The sequence below is a fragment of the Danio rerio genome, chromosome 7, assembly GCF_049306965.1.
Source record: "Danio rerio strain Tuebingen ecotype United States chromosome 7, GRCz12tu, whole genome shotgun sequence".
NCBI classification, from domain to species: Eukaryota; Metazoa; Chordata; class Actinopteri; order Cypriniformes; family Danionidae; genus Danio; species Danio rerio.
Window position 1 is genome coordinate 17,036,900 of NC_133182.1, and position 22,332 is coordinate 17,059,231.

Here is a 22,332-nt window from a genome sequence, read left to right on the forward strand (position 1 = left end):
TAAGGCGACAGCGCTACACTGCTGCACTGTGCCGCCTATGCCAAAAATATTCTGTGATAATGGTATTTTTGATGAAAGAAAAAGGTTTTGAGTTGCATTTAGCTCACCATTCTATTACTGAACAAAGTAATAAATAATTATTACAAAGCATTTTCAGTTTTGGTATTCAGTCAAGAACATCTAGAATGTTCGGTTTCTGTGTTGGCCAATAATATTTATTTTATCTTTACATTAGATCATTCTTTACTAATCATTTAATCTTCTTACATTAGTAATATTGGTGAAAGCTGTTAAATTAAAATTAGAAATGGTTCATTTTCTTTATTCCTTTTAAAAAAATCTATTTAAACTGCAGTATTAGATTTTTTTATTAGGAATTTGAAAAACAAATTTTTTCATGCATCTAAAATTTACATTTGATTTACCAAAGGTAGGAGTGATGGATGGACAGAATGATAGATTCTATGGATACAACGATAGAACTTCAGATGATAAACAGAATGATTGATAGAACAAACAATAGATAAAACGATAGATGGATAGACGGATAGAACGATAGATAGAACAATTGATGGAATAAATGATAGAATTCACATTTACATATATTAATAATAATAATACAATTGATTGATGATGCGATTTTTCTGAAACCTAAAGCACTACAACAACAGAGGAAAATCAACTGTTTAATACATTACAAGGATTAAACATAGAATTTTGTTTAAATGTAAACGGATTAGAATGGTCAATAATCTAAAATTGCAATCCTACAAAGATGAGTTTTTAGTGTGGAAAAATTCCTTACAGAATAAGGGAGAGCACTCCATAACCTGGGTGCTGCAACAGAGTGTGTGTTCATACTGAAAAATCCACAAAGAAAAAGGGCACTTTTTTATAAGATAATTAAGTGTATAGCGCATAATTTTGGACACAGAAATGCCCTCAATTGTATACATAGACTAATTAGACTGCATCTTTACCTTACAAACCTGAGCACACGCTTAACACAGTGGAGATTTCTTCAGTTGTATCGTTTTAGTCATTTGGTATGCAGTGACACTCAAATATTTGGTAACACTTTATTTTGATGGTCTATTTGAGTATTAGTAGACTGTCTGCTTAATATCTGTTCATACTGCTGCTAAACATTTAACTGACTATAAGAAACTTTGCAAGTACATGTCAACTTACACCAATCCCCAATCTAACAGTCTACTGATAATCTAATGAGAATTAGTTGGCATGTAGATGCAATCAAAATTGATATAACAAATGGACCATCAAAATAAAGTGTGACCAAATATTTTGCCCAACAGATCCACAACTTTTGATGCTCATAAATGGTCATAAAATCCTTGTGCTGCGCATATTAGGAGGTCTGCTGATGTCGCAGCTGATGTGCAATGAGGGGTTTGCGTCTTTAATATATTATGACAGTTTATGTTCATTTAAAAGTATGAATGATTAATAAATGCATTTGAAGCTGTCCCTAAAAGACGTCCCATCTTCAGTTTCAGGCTCAGGCATGCTTTACACTCACACTACAAGTGTACCGCGCCAAAGCACAACCAAACCGCACTCTGGCACAAATCTTCCAACCGGGCCAGGGCCGGCCAACTGAACCATACCAAGCGGCAACCTCCCGCTCTCCCTCAGGAAGCCAATACGGAAGTAATTAAAACTGCAATTCATCCAAAATTCCGCTAGTCCTGGCCGCTCCTGGCTCCAAAATAGAGCAAATTTCAGTTGAGCCCACTGTTAGAATGGCCAACTTTACAGCAGAAAAAAAGATGTTTACAGCCTGGTACAAAAAAGATTTTGGTTAATACAGCTAATATTATCCTTCATGACAACTGTGAGGGGGTGAATTTTTTTATAACTCATCCGTTTTATTTATATTAAGTTATATTAAGTTTGCATAATTAAGGGCGTGGCCACTTGAGTGACAGCTAGGTCTCGTTGGCCGCCGTCACGTCCCCTCAGCTGAATCCTGCAGATTAGCCACTGAAGTCGGCATATTTATCGTACTTCTATGTTGTTTTATGTGGCTTTACACAGACAACTGCCTTTTGGACTTGTTTCCTACAATTATTAGAAAGCATGGCATGCTGAGTGCACTTAATTGTGCTCACAAACCATTCACGTGGCCTCCGTTTCCCATGTGAGTAAAGTTATATACTTAGATACCATCTCTATACATGTATTTGTTTTATTTAGGATCATTTATTATTTATATTTAGAGCTGTAATGCACTTCAGAATCTGACGGATTGATTAGCTGTAGGCTCTAGAACAGTCATCTAAAGCGTTGTCATACAGTGTTCTGCTGGATTTCATCAATAGTCTTACATTAACTAACAGAGACTATATCTGAAGTGTTTGGAAGTAATTCGCGTTTTCCTCCTGTTGAAAAACATCATAAGAACAATGTTTAGTGGCTCAATGTATTACAGCAGTGTTTTTAAAAGTCTAAACACTTTATTGATATAGTATACAACCAAGCACAAGTGGTCAGAATACAGGTCCAAGCTAATTGCCAGCAGGTGTCTGTAGCTCCGCTCACTCTCCGCCTCTTTGCCCTTGTTTGGTATCCCGCCGTGGGTGTGATGACGCGCGAACAAAATGGCGACGGTTGGCCACGCCTACTTGTGGCTTCTTTTGCGCTCTTTAGAAACCTATGGGTGACGTCACGGATACTACGTCCATATATTTTACAGTCTATGAACCATACCTGGGCTCGATTCGCAGCACTCACACTTGTCAAACAAACTGGGAAACACGCCTAGGCACGGTTCGTATAGCATAGTGTGAGTGCACCCTTAGAAACCAGTAACCATTGACATCCACTGTAGGAAAAGCAAATACCATGGAAGTCAGTTACTGGTTTCCAGCTTTAAGTTGAGTAAATAATGGCAGAAAATTCTGTTTGGTTGAGCTATCCCTTCACTGGTAAAAAAAAAAAAATACAAATTTAATTACAACAAATGTTTTTTTATGTAACTTAAATAATTTTTAAAACTTAAACAAGGTCCAGCTAGATTTATTTTAATTATACAAAGTTAAACTTTTATATTTTTAGTAAGTTTTATTGAAATTGAGTTGAAATTACTAGAAAAGTTACTTAAGAATGAAGTCAGCAATAAAATTTTAAGTGTTTAAGTAAACACAAAGCTGATGTGGTTTTGTCCGGTGACTTCTATCAGTTTTAATAGCCAGATTGCTCTTCAGCACAGTTGGCCGGTCAACCCTTCCTCTTGAAGCACTCTCTCTTTTTTTCCTCCCTGGTCTCTGAACCCAATAATAAAGCCAGCAGAGCCACAAAGAAGCTCAGTTCATTAGACTGACATAAGAGCCCTTAGGAGTCTTCAGCTGACTTCACTATTCTTCCCTTCTCAGTGGAAACTAATGACAGTGAGCTGGTCCTGATTAGACAAAAGAAAGACGGCTTTACATTTGGCTTCTCTCTTCCATTATATAGCACGCCGTCATTGTATCTAATGGGATTCTTCCATTGACGCCAGGAGTGCGAGTGGAGGCTTTCCAACATGCAAGTCAACTGTGACCCTCATCAGACTGAGGTTGTTGATTGGGATTGTTCAGGGGTTAATCTGGAGGAGAGGAGCTTGATGGGAACGTTGAAGTTTCTAATTAAGGCCGGTCATTACCTCTGTGCACACTCTCAGGATTTAGTGGCCACAAGTACACTGGAGTGGATTTGAAGTTGGGTAAATCTAAGTTTTATTAAGAGCGCACACTGCAGTCGCCTCTTCTTTTAATTGAAAATTCCAAGATGTTGAGTGGAGGACAGTTGCACATTACGTCAATGAGTGTATTTGCATGTAATAATATGCTGATAGGCTTCTAAAACCTGATAACTTAGAAAAACCATTACATAACGTTTAAGTTCAGTATCCAAATGTAGGCAGAATCACTGGGTTTTTTGAGTGTTATGGTACACAGAACTCATGGTTGTGTACATCAATTTTGAGGTCACGGTTTGATACGGTTTTGGCACAACAGGAATAAACAACAAAGCCCCAATATAAATAGAATAATGAAAAATTAAATGGTATAATCATAGATATTAGTGTTAGATATATGTATTCACCTTTTCAAGGTCAAGCCAAACCCTCTACTAAAACAATAGAAAACGTTAATTGTGCATTAAATTTAAGATTCAGAATAGCTTCGAAACCGTAATCTCTTTTAATGAAGATGCTAGCATGGGAGGTTTATTCTTTGTTAATGCAGAAGTGGACAACTAGTTTTCAGTCACTGCTCATAAGTGTGCATATAAAGAACCCCAGACTGTCTTATGTGCAAATGAGATAGTACAGTGGACTCCATCTAAGCCAGGGGTCACCAATCTTAGGGTGTTTTCACACCTGTAAATCAATTCAGTTGTTCTGAAACAGAGATTACAAATGTTACATTGTTGCTCTTTGCTCTTGGAGCGGTTCGCTTTCACACTGCAAAGTTTCTAATCGGACCAGAAGAGCTAAAACAAGTCACGTGCGATTAAACTCTCCTCACATTAGTCAGAGTGTTGGGGTTTATTTCTGCTCAGCTGTCAGAAGAGGTGATGGTTTGGTGGTGTTTGACAAGGTGCGAGCGACTTGTCTGAAGAGTGAGGAGAAATGAGGTGGGGAGGGGTGAGAAGGGTGCGCGACATAGCCTATTTGAGGACCGGGAGGGAGATGCGAGATTACAGAGAGATTATCATTCTTTGTGGGCATCCGGAGACTCGCGAAACTTCCCGCCCTACTCATAATTCTCTCTTCATATAGCCGTATGCCTATTACATATCCATAAAACACAGTGATATAACAACGTTCGGATTGCTTTCTCACTGCAATCGATCCGCTCCAGAGTTCGTTTCAATCAAGCCGAGACCACCTCATTCAGGCAATCTCAGAGCGATTGATTTGGAGCGGATCCGAGAGCGATTGGTGGTTTCACATATGCCAAACGAACCGCGCTAACTGGGCAAACGAGACAGGTTCCTAAACAAAAGTGTAGGTGTGAAAGCACCCTTAGTCCCAGGGGGCCGGTGTCCCTGCCGAGTTTAGTTACAACTTGCCTAAACACACCTGCCTGGAAGTTTCAATTATACCTGGTAAGACTTCTATTAGTGTGTTTGATTAGGGTTGAAGATAAAACTCTGCAGGACAACAGCCCTCCAGGAACAAGTATGATGATCATTCTAAGCACATGAGATAAGTCTGAAATCGCCTACTACTCGAGTAGGTACTACATTTGAATTTACTATATTACCATTATAAAAGTACGTAGATTCTGTATTGTATAAATGTGAGTGGTATGAATGGAGCTCAAACGTACTACATCTGCCATTTGTCATTATTACGTGACCTACCTACATCAGTTGCATCTTGGCATGGGCCGGTTTAGGATTCTGATGGTATGATATCCTTGGATAAAAATGTCACGGTTTTACAGTATTGTGATTACTGCTCTAAAATAAGTTCTTTTTAAATGTCTGGGTTAAAAACAACAACTTTTCCCCATTTGAACACAATATAGTTTATTTTGAGAACTATTTAAAATGTTTTGGAGCAGTAAACAAGTCAGGCTAAATAATTCAAGTGAATCATTGACTTCTGCTGTCTTCATTAGTTTCAAAAAGATTTCTTTACTTTTTTAAATGACATCTTTGCATATTTTTTTGATGCTGGACAAACGTAATATAAAATGTAAATAAATAAAAGATCTTACACATACCTTAAGATTGGTATAATATAAAATTTTGGAGGTTTTAAAACCTTGACTTTTCCAAACCGCGATATATCTTGAACACGGTTATCGCCCCATGCCTAGTTGCGTCGCTTTAATCCCATTCATGAATTCTCTGGTGTGGCATCATTGGAGAGCGTAGCGTCCATCTGATGCATACTTCCGAATCTTGCCGGAAGTTGTAGGTCATCCAGGTATTCTTGCATACTGTTTTTCGAATTTTATGAATTTGGACAGACTACATGGCTCACATAGTTTTTTAACATGCTATACAGTATGAAAGTACGCAATTTTGGACACAGCAATGGTCTAGAGCAGGGATTCTCAACCGGTGGGCCACGGTAAAAATTAACGCTTCATAACCGAATAATAGATCTGCTTGTCTTTTAATTCCATTAAAATAGTTGCCTCAATATGGCAACATGCCAGCCATGCACCTTAACACACCGTTTCAGATCAGCATGCACATGGGTGCACAAATGGACACAAATTTAATAGCTGTTTAAACAATGTGGTGCAGAACATGACAATGTACTCTCGTGTCTTTTGCAGTGCCTCGCACATAAGTATTTTAAACGCCATGTCAAAAGGAACAGCAACTTTTGCACACAACACTATTCATCAATGTCAGTTTCAAAGCAGTGAACCAATCAGAAGAACTCGGAGATAGGTCAAGTGTTGCAAGCTTCTGTTTACAGTAGAATGTTGGCATGATAACGTTACTGAACCCTTACTGAGTGCTGGATCTCATGTTTTATACACAATGATGCATTCTGTGTGAATGGCTTTGATGTTGTTGCATTCAGTAGCATTAATTTAAATAATCAACATTAATTTAAAAAACAAACTTTTGAATGAATAAAACCCAGATGACCCAGAACTGTAAAAAAAAAAGTTGGGATGGAAATTTTTCATGCTACATTTCCTCCTGTGTTTGTTAATGGCCATCTTTTAAACGATCAGAAGTCATCCTACTGTATATAATGATCTTCAACAACAAACCGACCATCACTCAATCCTAATAAACATGCATTGTTTTACCTTAAAACAACGTCTAACATCAGTATTTGTGCATGTCCGGTGACTGCATCACTCTCACAAGTCAGATAAGCTCAATCCTCAAAGCGCAGAGGAGCAAGGGTTTCTGGGACTATCTTTGGCTCTGTGGTGCAGGTTGGGGGATTGGATTAGAGAGCGAGTGTTTGGGAGGCGGACTGTCAGGAGTGAGTCTATTCAGCAGCGTCTGAGAGCCACTATTGTGCACTTGAGAGCGAGTGTCAATAAGGGGGCAATCAAGCATGGGGCCAAGGGTTATTTTAGAGGAGCCATCCCTATTCTGCTCTACCTGTGACAGGCCCTCATGCGCCTTCCTGAACCCATGTGGAGTCGCGGAGGACAAAGAGAGAGAATAACATTCCTGCTCTGTGCTGCTTTAAGGATGTCCATGGAGAATGTGACCTCCCTCACTTTTATACAATGTATATATACATGCTCATTAGTACTAAACAGAGCAGAAACTCATCAAAATAGGCTGCTGCTCATGTCAAGTACAACATTTTTCTCTGTTTTCTACCAGGCGATTAACTATTTTAGTGAGCACATTTTGAACATGTTTGTTGTTAATTTTGAGTATGTATGATGCTTTGGTATTCATAACAGCTAATGTATGACTCGTTAATGTTTTCCCAAGACTGTTGGTTTTGATTTTGTGCCACACAGGCAGTGGTGTAAAGTAACAAATTACAAATGCTCAAACTACTGTCATTTTTTTAGAAATTATAATTTACCATGTCATTTTAAAATAAAATGTGTACTTTAACTTTGCGTAAATACAGTTTTAGTCCAGTATCGGTTGTTTTACTCCAATACTTTCCCTCAACTTGCAGTCATTGCTTTATTTTTTTATTGTCCATGGGGATTAGAAAAATCAGTCCTGTGGTTCCTGTCTAATCAAATCGCACATAGAAGGTAAATCGCATCATAATGATTACCTTAAGACATGGGCAATTTATAATTGCAAACTGTTTAGAAACATTTTAAGTGTCTAAAAAGATGTCCAAAATATTTACACCAATGACCCAGAGATTGTTTAGATGCATGTTACTTATGAGAAGATGGCGTCAGATTGACATTGTATCCCAACGTCGTGAAGATGTTGCATTTTGTTCGAAAATTAAAATCGGGTGGACGTCAGAACTCAACGTAAGGCTAGCTCTCTGCAACTCTCACATGGTCACCCACTGAAGCTAAACAGGGCTGCGCCTGGTCAGTACCTGGATGGGAGACCACATGGGAAAGCTAGGTTGCTGCCGGAAGTATTGTTATTGAGGCCAGCAGGGGGCGCCCAACCTGCGGTCTGTGTGGGTCCTAATGCCCCAGTATAGTGACGTGGACTCTTTACTGTTCATTGAACGCCATCTCTCTGATGTTAAACCAAGGTCCTGACTCTCTGTGGTCGCAGGAGAATCCCAGGATGTCCTTCGAAAAAGAGTAGGGTTTTCACCCCGGCATCTTGGCCAAATTTGCCCACTGGCCTCCTAACCCTCCCCATATCATAATTGTCTTCATTACTCTGTCTCCTCTCCACCAATCAGCTGGTGTGTGGTGTGCGGACGGTCTGGCGCAATATGGCTGCCATCGTGTCATCCAGATTGATGCTGCACACTGGTGGTGGATGAGAAGATCCCCCCCCCCCCCCCCCCCATTGTGTAAAAGCGCATTGAGTGCCCAGAAAAGCGCTATATAAATGTAAGGAATTATTATTGACGTTGGACTTTGGTTGCCATACCTGGCAAATAAATGTCAGTATTTAACGTTAATGTGACGTTGGTTTAAGATGTTGGCTCAACGTTGGATTTGGTCACTTTCTAACACAACTTAAAATCAACCAAACATCTAAACTAAATCTAAACTAATAATAACGTCTTATGACGTTGTGTCCCTGCTGGGCAATCACTAGATGCACTACAGAATGTTACGTTTACACACATCCACAAATTACATGTAAATGCATCAGCTTTTTACAGCGTAATAATCCTTACTCACTACTCTTGAGTACTTTTGAAAGGTCTACTTTTTACTCATACTTTGAGTAATATTTACAACAGATGCTTTTACTCTACTTGCACTACATTTTAGGCAAGTAATGATGTTTTTACTTGAGTATGATTTTTTAGTACTCTTTCCACCACTGCACACAGGTCATTTTTGTGTTGCTGTATTTTTAACATGATCAGTGATTACATTTACATGAATATATTTCAATTATGTCCACACGACAAACTGAGCCAGTGTATGAGAATATGAAGTAAGGACTGGTGTTGTTTTAATGGAATTTGATTCTGCAAGTCAAATAGACAGAAAACTTTAGCATTTTCTTGACAGCATTTGTAAAATTGTGTTCAGTGATGAAGGCTGTAAAAAAGTCGCCGGGAGTTTACTGTTTGTGCTCTTGGAGATCTTGGTGTCTGTAGTCCTGTACTGACTCAGAAGGTGCAGAGAATGCAGTGTCAAACAGCTGTGTGTATGTATGGACTGCCCTGTTGCAATATGCGGCAAAAAGTCCTACACAATGGTAATAGTTTGATTAAGGTGTTTACATGTCTGTACTGCACTTCAGTAATGTGACAAAAATTGGAGAACTCCACATGGATTAGTTCAATTTGTGTTTATTATGATTATGACTCACTCTGAGCGGATCATTTGAATCAGTGAGTCATTGACTGCACTCATTTTGAGTGGATCATTTGATTCTGTGAGTCATTAACTGTACACTCGCTTTGTGCAGATAATTTTAATCAGTGAGTCATGAACTGCAGACTCACTGAAAGCTGATCATTTGAATCAGTGAGTTGTTAACTGCACTCATGCTAAATGAATCATTTAAATCGGTGAGTCGTGAACTGCAGACTCATTTTGACTGGATCATTTGAATCTGTAAGTCATTAACTGCACTAATGCTGAGCAAATCATTTGAATCGGTGAGTCATGAACTGCAGACTTGCTCTGGCTGGACTATTTGAATCAGGGAGTCTTTAACTGCACTCATATGGAGCAGATCATTTGAATCAGTGAGATATTCACTTTACGCTCACTCTAAGCAGATCATGTAAATCAGTGAGTCATTAAATTTACACTCGCTTTTACTGGATCATTTGAATCTGTGAGTCATTAACTGCACTCATACTGAGCGGATCATTTGAATCAGTCAGTTGTTCATTTTACACTCTCTCTAAGTAGATAATTTAAATCAGTGAGTCATTAACGTTACACTTGCTCTGGAGTGGATCATTTAATTCAGTGGTTCGTTAACTGAAGACTCACTCTGACAGGATCAATTAAATAAGTGAGCAGTTTACTTCAGATTCACATTGACTGGATCATTTGATTCAGTGAGTTGTAACTGGAGACTCCTTCTGACCAGATCATTTGATTCAGGTTTATTGACTCGTGAATCAAAGCAATCAGATCTGTTCAGATAACAAATACATTTTTCAGTGTGATTTTGTGAACAGATTCAATCGGTTACATGAACATTTTCAGCTCATTCATGTTTAAACACTGCTGTCACGCCTTTGAGCAGTCAATGTTATTTCGGAATGGGCGTCACAGTGGCTCAGTGGTTAGCACTGTCACCTCACAGCAAGAAGGTAGTCGGTTCAAGTCCCGGTTAGGTCAGTTGGCATTTCTTCATTAAATTTTTTGAGTTGCACTAATTTTTTTCAGACTAATACATGCATAACCTGAAGCGTCCCATGAAATTTTGCTTTGAAAATATCACAAATATTCTGTGGTGACAGAGAATAGCACATGACAAAGTTCAATACACCTAATTTTATTGCTTGGTTTTTCAAAAAACATTTTTCCTTTTTTTGTAACCAATTTATGGTATCGATTTTTAATACTAAAATAATTTAAATGTAAAAATGTTGAAAAAAATACCAAGTTTACTTAAAAAAAAATTTAATAAATGAATTTAAATTATATGTATGCGTGTATGTATATATGCATGAACGTATGTATCGCTTGATTCCTCTAAGTTGCATCTGCTGTTGAAACTGAACCACTTTAACTGTGTCAAAGCAAGCGAATCATTACACACCACCAGCTACACACACACACACAGACACACAGAAGCATTTCTCTTTGCCCCATTACCCACAAGCCAGCGTGACCAATCCTGCTTTGTCACCAGTGGTCAGGTCATTCAGTGGCGGCTGTATTTCTCTCTTCCTCTCTTTTTCTCGCTCTTTTTCTCCACAGATTCACTCGCTCAGCTGTCGCATGAGAGGAACGTGAAGGGGGAAAAGACGTCGCTCCTCTCCCTTTGAGTCGGGTCAGCCAAAAGAGTCAGCGAGACAAGAGCGAAAGAAAGAAATGTGCGATTTAAAAGAGATTTAGAATTTAAAAGAAACCCTTGAAAAGTGTGTGTGCGCCAGGGGAGGGGGGCTGAATTATCATTTATATCGTCTCAAGAAGCAGATAGTTATAATCTTATCAAATATTTATAATCTGGAATTCATGGTTCGTGATCTGAAGGTTCACAAAGTTCACAGTTCTGGTTCACCGAACAAAATGTCCCTTATTTATATGCATATATGTGCATTTCAGTTTTTTTTCCTCCCACATTTGTTAAAATCCAAGCTGTGATATAGATTTAATCATGATAAGATGATTAGACTATAAAAAGCAGACAAATAAATCAGGTTTTACTTTTGCAGAGACAAATCAGATATTTGTAAAGTAACACTAAATCAAAACAGTCAATGCAGATACTTTTTTAGGTTCGTTTTTTTCCCCCACACATTGTATTATGCATATTAAACACACCCCTCACAAATCTATCTCCTAAATGAATATCTTACAGTCCCACTTTATATTTCAACTTTGAAATCTGGACTGACACATTTTCAATTTACTAGAACTTCTATGTTAAGCTGCTTTGACACAATCTACATTGTAAAAGGACTATATAAATAAACATAAATTGAATTGTAATGAATATTAAGTAGCCTTAACTACTGTGTACTTACATCAAAATATAAACAAGGTACTAATGTGTTCTATATTATTTTGCAGAACACTTCTGGTGCTATTTAGTGTAGGGTTAATGTTTAAGTGACGGTCAATAGTGTAATTATAAATGTAATTGAAAAATTGAAAAAAAGATGATATATATATATATATATATATATATATATATATATATATATATATATATATATATATATATATATATATATATATATATATATATATAAGAAAAATCAAGAAGAAAAAAAATTGTTGATAATTTGTTTGATAATTTGTTTGTTTGTAATTTGTTTTGGTAATATTTAGCTTGAATTTAAATATGGTTTTTATTTCTGTAGATTTTCAGTGACAAAAATATTATTTTAACAAATATATCTTTTTAATAAATTTGTTTTGTTTAAATGCTTCAAAATATATTGGCTAAATTCACAAAGAAATTGCTAAAATATTTAAAATTTGCACTGTATATGTGTATTGTGTAATTCTAAATGTTATTATAGAAATTAATTACAGAGGTAATTACATGCAGGTATTTAATCAAGCATAAGTGCAATGCACAAACCTGTATTATTTACACAGTGAGTACATTGTAAGGAATTATTAGTTTCAATGTAAGTGCATATTAGTTAAGGCAACTTAATTTAAATTGGGACCTATTTTACTAATACAATACTATGCTATACAATATTATATTTGTGCATGCACAATAATCTTTACTGAACTGTAGCCGAATCTGGAGCTAATCTATCAAAAAACTTAATATAAAGGTCCAAAAATAATCGACCCAAATTTATATGTTAGGGGAAATTATTAAATAAAATCAAGAGAAAAAAAGTTGATAATTTGCAGTTTTGTTGTATTTTTTGTTGCAATATTTAGCTTGAATTTAAATGTATTGTTTTTATTTCTGTCGATTTTCAGTCATAAAAATATCATTTTAATAAATATATCTTTTTAATAAATTAGTTTTGTTCAAATGCTTCAAAATATATTGACAATTCTATCTATCTATCTATCTATCTATCTATCTATCTATCTATCTATCTATCTATCTATCTATCTATCTATCTATCTATCTATCTATCATTGGTTTATTATTTATTTATCTGGGTCTTGATTCATCTTTGCATACATATTGAAGGCCTCAGGAAATAGGGAGGGGTTGGAGATGGGAGGGATGGTGCTTAGAAGGATTGGACTATATAAAAAGAATTTTAATTATGCTTTATTGAGCATTTTTTTATCCTGTAAAAAAAAAATCCCTTTATCCATCGTTTTAACGATCATTACCAGTCATCAAAATCAAAAACAACTCTCAGTATTTACGTTTTAAGAGTGTCGTCTCCATATGCGGTGTCCCCTGTTATTGGGACAAATGGACATCTTGCCACCAAGCTGGTTCTTAATTCTCCATGTCAGATACAATGGCAGCAATTATATGCTAATCAAGGCAGGCCTAGCGTAGCGCTGTGTCGGAGCTGGTACCCGTGAGCGTGTTTAGTCACGGCTTATTACAGCACCATTACAGCGGTCACGCTTTAAATCAGCCTTTCTCCACGCAGACACCAGCGCTTTCAGCCGCAGTGTTCAAAATCATATTAAAGATAATGATATGTGCTAATGGTAGGTAATAGTCATTATTGGGACGATAGCCAGTGTAATTGTATGTAATGAATATGATAGTTTTGTATATGTTAGAGAAAAAAAAAACATCTACTACATGCAAAGTCACGTTTTTGTTGTTTTTTTAACTTTGCTTACACAGAAGTGCAGCAGAACTGTTTGTATTTAAGAAAGACTGAAAAGGTTTTTCTAAAAAGGTTTGTGTTTTGCATTTTTGACAAAACATGTCTGTGTTTGTCACGGCTAAGCTAAATTTTAAATGTGCTTACAGTTTTTCTCAGTGGCTTTGGTGCATTTCTCACAACACTATATACATTTGCACAACAGTTAATGCATTTCTCAAAACAGTTAGTGCAAACTGCAAAACCTAGTTGATAACCTGCAAAAGTGTCTCACTTGCTCAAAATGGAAAGTCCATTCCTCAAAAGCAAGTATTGATGTCTATCAAAGTGTCAGTATCATCAAAATAAAAAGTCCTGACACCATTGTTTATGAACAAGATAGTCAAATGGCTTAGTCATGTTTTCATTATGAGTTTACTCTGTACAATTTTTCTAATGCAAAAAAGTCAGATTTTGGTGACACTTCCTGAAAATGCCCAAGACAGCACTAGATACTATTAGCACAGCAATTTGAAAACCACAGCATTTAGTGAGGTATTTGAGTACAAGACACTGAATATGTATGTTTTACGTTTTTACTGCATTTGCTCATTGCATTTCTAATTTATTCACAGCATTGTGCAAAAGAATAAACACACCCTTGATTTACAACAAACATAAACTGCACACAACTGTAAACTATATTGAAGAACATAATGGAACTGAACCTACAACATACATAGGTCGGTAAATCATTCATGAAACTGTTCAATTTTTAAGACATTTTCAGGAAAATAAAGATTTAAATATTTTTAATAAAATTTGCTTGAAATATTTTGACAGCTAGTTCAACATTTTTGTATGTAATGACTCGAGTAATAAAATAAGAACTATTAGTTTTTTATGGAGTGACTAATCAGCATTTACAAGTTTAGTTAATTTTGACTGACATGACATAAGCAAATGATAATGTTATAAATAGCAGAGAGTTGTATGAAAACAATTGATGCTTGTCCAAAAGCATCTGCAATTTGTTGGAAGGAATGAGAAACTGCTACTAGGATGTGCACAAATGACTAATTGTTTTTGAAAAATGCATTAACTGTTGTGCAAATATAAAAAGTGTTGTGAGAAATGCAGCAAAGCGACTGAGAAAAACTGTAAACAAATTTGTTTTATAACATTTGCTTGACAGATTTTGACAACTAGTTCAACATTTTTGTATGTAATGACTCAAGTAATGAAATGAGGACTATTAGTTTTACATGGAATGACTATTTGACATTCACAACTTTTCATTTTCACTGACATGACATAGTTGGAAGGAATAAGAAACTGCTACTATGATGTGCACAAATGACTAATTGTTTTGAGAAATGCATTAACTGTTGTAAATGTAAATAGTGTTGTGAGAAATGCACCAAAGTGACTGAGAAAACTGTAATAAAGACACAAGTTGAGATAATAAGTAAAATAGTCTATAGACCAAACTTATAGCTCAGTACATATAAAAAAAGAAACAGAAAAGTTGTTTCCCCCCAAAGTGTTTATAGTTACTTTGATGTACAGCTTAGCTTTCAAACTAAAATGTAAATACTCTTTGACAATGTTTAGTTTAACTCTGAATATGTTACCTGTGATGTTTTTTTTAAATTGATGCTCTTATATTGATGATTGACAATTAATTAAAGCTTTTTATTAACAATTAGCAACAATTTATCTTCCACTATACAGATTTGTCAAAGCAATTTATAAAATGTGCATCTTGTAATGCAAAATGTAATGCTTTTTGAAGGTGTTCTTTGAAAAATCAGATGTCAAAAATATCTGCAAATAATACATTCATTCATTCGTTCATTTTCCTTCAGCTTAGTCCCTTATTTTTCAGGGGTTGTCACAGCGGGATGCACTACCAGCCGCAACCCAGTACTGGGAAATGAAAATAATATATCATATATAATAACATTTAATTACTATTTAAGAAAATGTTAAAGTATTATTAAACTGTTTAAATATTTTCTACTAAAAATGCTATTAAAGGATTTAAATAAAATAAAAACTTAAATAGTATTTTTAATATTGAACAAAGTTTCCCAGTACTGGGTTGCAGCTGGAAGATTGCAGCTGTGTAAAACAAATGCTGGATAAGTTGGTGGTTCATTCCGCTGTGGCGACCCCTGATTAATAAAGGGACTGAGCTGAAAAAAAATGAATGAATGAATATTAAATAAAAATACTGTTTAAGTACTTTTCACTTTAAAATGTAATGCAATGGTAGTACTTGATGATCTAGTGTAACTATTAGTGCTTATTAGTGTAATTACTCATTAGTGCAATAATTATTAATTATTAGTATGTATTAGTATGTAGTGTTTCAATTATTAGTGTAATTCATCCCTGTATGCTTTCAAAGACATTGCAGTGCAAAAAAAAAATACTGTATTTATAGTGTGTATTTCTATTCAGCTTGCAGTTTTAATCTGACTAATATTGCATATGGGTTCACATTTGCCTTTAAATAAAACACACATCTCAGCACTGATTTGCATCCAGGACGACATAATAACAAACCCTGCCTGTGTAGAGAAAAGCTTTTCCCTCAAACTGTATGTTTTACCAGTCTTCTCTAATTTGAATGGTAATCAGGCCAGCAAATTGCCGTTCTCACAAAACCCAGGCATTAGCATTCGCATATGTGCTGCTGCGTGCAGGCATCTCCTTGGCCCTCTTCAGTCATCAAAACGACACACACACACATACACAAACGCTTCACCCGCACAAAGCCGAGGCCGTTCTGAAAGGCCACTCTGACAAATGAATTGTTTTAAAATGAAGCTCCCTGTCTGTCTGTCTGTTGACTGCACCTACGCCCCGAAAAAAAAAAAAAACTTTAACACACCCCCAGCGGCCGCACCTCCCACCCCCTAAAAGCAAAGGCCCCTTTTGTTAACCTAATGTGCATTTACCAGTTGCTTTAGCCGGAGACATCTGCTGTGTGCAACCAGTCAATATTGAGAGGCCAGTTCAAAGCGGCCAGTTCATTATTCCTGTCAGCTTAACAGGCAAAAGGTGGCAGACTGCGGGAGTGCTGGAGCACAATGCAGGGCACAATGAAGGCCTCATTACGGCATGATTTATCAGGACAAGATGCCCGTTTTCACCTCGGGTCGGCACCGTTTTTTTTTATTTTTTAGGTCTGCTTGTTTCCGCGTCGCCACCCTTCACTGAGGGGAATGATATTGTAAAAAGGTCATGCTGAAAGTGGGAAGCTGCACGGTGGTTACGGTGAAGTGTGTCCACTGATGGTGGTGCCTCGGTTGGAGGGGTTATATGTTGCAGCTGTGACTTCAAAACACTTTTTTATGACATCTTTGTACTCGAGTTTATAAGACTGTTTGTGATTGTTTTATGAAGTAACTCATTACCACAATAGTGTTAACCTCTAGATTAACTAGTTTTGATGTATTTAAAGGGATATTTCACCCCCAGCCCCCAAATACTAATTCTGTCATCTTTGGAACACAAGTTCTGATATTTTTCATGGATGCCCATGCAAATGTCATCAAGACAACGCAAAACCACACTCTGCGCACATTACAAAGTCCTGGCTGAGGAGGAAGAGGATACAGGTACTTAACTGGCCTGTCTACAGTCCCAACCTGTCTCCAATAGAGAATGTGATTTATTTTAGATGAACAGAGAGCTCCCTCATCCTCCATAAATGTTCAAAGTCTAGAAAAAGAACTGAAAACATTGTCAAAACAGTTCATGTGACTTCAACTGTTATCATAGGAAGCTCCAATAACACTTTTGTGTGCAATGAAACTGGAAACATGACTTTGTTCAGACGTCTTTTGTGTCCGATTCACATTTACTATGGGCAGTATAACACTTGCATGTTAAGCTGCTGATTCCAATGATAAATATGTTTTGAAGCTACACGGTGGATACAGTTTTTGTGTCCGCCGATGGTGGTGCCTCGGTTGGAGGGGTTATATTTTGCAGCTGTGATTTCAGAAGACTTTTATAAGACTGCTTATTGTTATAAGACTGTTATTTTTAAAAGTAGCAATTTACCACACTTGAGGTAACCTTTAGATTAACTAGTTTTTATGTATTTAAAGGGATGTCTCACCCTTATGTTGTTCTAATCCCCTGAGATTTTTGTTAATCTTCTGTCGGCACTGTTTTATTTTTATTTTTTAGGTCTGCCTGTTTCCGCGTTGCCACCCTTCACTGAAGGGAATGATATTGTAAAAAGGTCATGCTGAAAGTGGGAAGCTGCACAGTGGTTACGGTGAAGTGTGTCCACTGATGGTGGTACCTCGATTGGTAACCTTTAGATCAACTAGAGTTGATGTATTTTAAGGGAAATCTCACGCTTTTGTCTTTCTAATCCCCTGAGATTTTTGTTTATCTTCGAACACAAGTTAAGATGTTTTCCAGGGACGCCCATGCATATTTTAACAAGACAATGCAAAACCACATTCTGCGCACATTACAAAGTCTCCAGTAGACAATGTGATTCATTTTAGATGAAATCAGAGAGCTCCCTCATCCTTCATAAATGTTCAAAGTCTATAAAAGGAACCAAAAGTATTTTCAAAACAGTTCATGTGATTTCACTGGTTCGACTGTAATCATAGGAAGCTCCAAGAACACTTTTGTGTGGCATAAAACTGTAAGTATGGCTTTGTTCAGATGTCTTCTGTGTCAGATCAGGGTTCACATTAGTTGCAGGCAGTACAATACTTGCTTGGTGAGCTGCTGACTCTAATGACAAATATGTTGTGAAGCTGCACGGTGGTTCTTGTGAAGTGTGTCCACTGATGGTAGTGCCTCGGTTAGAAGGTTTGTATATTGCAGCTGTGATTTCAAAAGACTTTTTATGACATCTTTGTACTCGAGTTTATAAGACTGTTTGTGATTGTTTAGTGAAGTAGAACTTTACCACACTAATGGTAACCTCTAGATTAACTAGTTTTGATGTATTTAATGTGATAGCTTACCCCCCAAAAATTCTAATTCTGTCACCCTTATGTTATTTCAGTCCACTGATATTTTTGTTTTGCTTTGATTACAAGTTAAGATCTTTTCCTGGGATGCCCATCCATATTTCAACAGGACAGTGCAAAACCACATTCTGCACAAGTCCTGGCTGCAGAGGAATATCATACAGTTATTTGACTGGCCTCTCTGCAGTCCTGACTTGTCTCCAATAGTGTTTTATTTTAGATGAAATTGGAGAGCCTCCTGCATCCCATAAATGTTCAAAGTGTAGAAAAGGAACCAAAAGCATTGTCTGAAAAGTCCATGTGACTTCAGTGGCTCGACTGTAGTCATAGGAAGTTCCAAGAACACTTGTGTGCCAAAAACCTCTAAGTATGGCTTTGTTCAGATGTCTTCTGTGTCAGATCATGGTTCATGTTTACTACAGCCAGTACAAAACCTGTGTTTTGTGTTGCTGACTCAAATGGCAAAAATGTTGTGTTTCTCATAGTAAATGCACCCCCTGACCAGATATGGAAGAGAATACATTTTTAAAGTTTTTTTTAGGCACACATTTGTATGATTACAGTTGAACCACTGAATTTACATGGGATGTTTTGAGGGTTTTTGATTACTTTATTGGTATTTTGCATATCTCCTGAGCGTTGTTGTCTATAGACGATTTCTAAAATATTTAGAAATTTGTGTTCTGATGACCAAAGTCTCAGGAGATTGTTATGACATGAGGCTGAGTAATTAATTACAGAATCTTTTTTTTTGAGTGAACTACCCCTTTAATATGACTGAATCCATTAGGGATGTAACGATATCAGAATTTCACGGTTCGGTAATACCTCGGTATGAATGTCACGGTACGGTATTTATTGAATCATTTACAGGAAAAAACAAAACATATGAAAATACTCCAAAAAAGTGCCAAAAGTGTCAATAATATACAAATTAGTCATCTATCTGTAAGCTTTGAAACAGGAACTTCAATTTTAATAACAAAAAAATATTAAACCATGTAAAAAAATAAAGTTTCAATTTAGTATTGTTGAAAACTTATCACATTCAACATTTAATCACTCACTCACTCACTTAGATAGAGATGGGTTTAAAGGAAAATTATCATATAACTATAATCTGGTAAAAGCTGGTATCTCTGGGTATTTACAATGTCCCCTGCAACGAAAAAAAAACTCTCATTTGGGACTGAGGTTTCTGGGACAAGAGAGATATGACTTGGCCCAGGTTGACAGCAGTGGGGTAACGTTGTGCATTGTCTTTCCCCCACTTGAGAGGACAAACCATGAGTGAGATAGAGATCTCATGTCTGCATCAATCTGAACAGTGTGCTGACAACACCGCTATTCAGTACGCGCGCGACAACACAGCTGATAAGAACTCGCGCGACAACACCGCTATTCAGTTTTTTTTAGAGTTCTTTTTCATCCCCGCTTCTAGCAGCACACTCCATTTCCGCATTACTGGATCTGTAGCGACAACAGACCACAAGGGATGATGGTCAAGCATGGGCTTATGGGAATTGTAGTTTTCGCTACCTCCCGTTCGCTTCATTCGCCTGAGCAAATTTTCTCAGAAGACCTATAGTTTTACAGAGTCATGCGACTACGGTAATATCGAAAAAAATTAATATTGCGGTATGACGGTATTTACAATACCGTTACATCCCTAGAATCCATACTTTTAAGGCTCAGATTGGGTAGAAATAGTTTACAGAGGGTTAATTTATCTGTATTGAGATAATTCCCTTTTAACAAAAGTGTTCAGTTGAATTGTAAACCTTGTTTACTGATTTTTGTCAATAAATTGACAGGAGTTAGTTAAGCTAGTTGCCATATGTATACTAAAAATGTATACAGTAAATAATTGGTTTTTATGTTGCGGCTGTGATATTTAAAGACTTTTAAAGACATTTTTATACATGTTTGTGCTTGTTTGTAAAGTTGCAAAAAATATCCTTTGAACGTTAGTTTGGTGTGTGCGAGACAGTAGTTCACTAAAACTGAAATCTCTGTACTTGAGTTTCTTTTACACAACATAAGATAATTTGGTTGATGGTAACTATTAACTTCCATAGAAAGAGTTTTTCTTACTGTGGAAGTCAATGGGTACCATCAATATGAATTTTCCAAAAAATCTTCTTTTGTGTTTAACAGAAGGCAGAAGTCCATAAAGATTTAAAACCACACAATGGAGAATAAATGGTGAGATAATTTTGATATTTTAGGTAAATTGTTCCTTTAAATAATCTGGTAACCTCAAGATTACCTGAAGTCAGAAATGTTGTCAGATTTTAAGGGTCCAATCAGATTAATCAAATTGTCTTCTTCTTTTTTTTTTTTTTTTAATAAAACATTATACTTGACAAAAAAGTATATGCAAGCTGGGGTGGAAGGTGCTAATTTCACATGTCTAATTTCGCTGCTCATGCTGTAGGATTCAACTGAAGTGTGAATCCTGTTACTTCCAGTTTTACTACTCATTTTAGTTCTTGATTTGTTTAATAAATCACAAATAAGAATGGCTAAAGCTAGTTACTCTGTTCCTACTACCCCAAATAAAATAGGTTCTTTTTCGGAAGATTTCTTTAGTCATATAAAACATTTGCCATTATCATTGTAATTTTGGAGGACAAATAATTGTTGCTTATTACAAGTTAGTTCTGTATAGTTAACTGCATTAAATTAGAAATAGTAGTAGTATTATGTTAACTATTAAAAGATATTATAATTAACAATTACACGCTCATCAATCATAACCCACACTGGTGACGTATCTGTACATTAGCAATTGACCCTATTTTGTCATTCATGTTTATTTAATTTGTTTCCCTGTTTATTTATGTTTTTGAATTGCATTATGGGACCTTGATTTTTCTTTCTTTCAACAACTTTTAACCTTGAAAAGTTCAAAAAAAGTTATTTTTATAAACAGTTTCAATAGTTTAAAGTTATAGGGTGATGCAGTAAAATTGGTATCAATATTTATTGACTGAACAGTCTCAAAATCAATAAAAAAAGATTCTGTATATAGTTTTAGTATAAAGCGCTATAGTTTAATTGAAATGCCTTGGAAGCAATGCTAATAAGCTTGGGTTTGTGATGAAAACATCAGAATGCCGCAAGCGCACTGCAATTCATGTAGAACAGGGGTGTCCAAACTCCGTCCTTGAGGGCCGGTGTCCTGCAGATTTTGGCTCCAACTTGCCTCAACACACCTGCAAGAATGTTTCTAGAAAGCCTAGTAAGAGCTTGATTTGCTAGCCCAGGTGTGTCTGATTGGGGTTGGAACTAAACTTTGCAGGACACCGTCCCTCCCGGACCGAGTTTGGACATGCCTGATGTAGAACTAACCAATCTGCTTCAAACTTTGTATAGAACATACACATTTAAGTAATAATGGCAGACTAATTGTCTTACCCAAACACTGCAGTGCTTTTACAGTATTTTTCTTTTACAGAACATTTTCTCCATAAACTTGCATCGAAGCTGCAGCAATAAGCTGTCCCTTTGTTATCCTCTTAGAAAAAGCTTCATAGTCACCTATGAGAGACACCAGGGTAGCACAAGTGCAAAGCTCATGGTCAAGGAAACCACATACTCGCGCTTGTCACTTGAGGTCAGAATAACAACACACACGAAAATGAGTGCCGTATAGCAGCAGCAAAGAGATTGTAAAAGATGTAAGGATGTCGCCAGAGTGGCTTTTTGGTTTCTTTTCTTGTGGATTCCAGCCACTAGCTCCACATCTGAAAGAGTTTTTTAGCATAGGGGGTAATATAGTCATTCAATTTTACAATTTGCAATGTT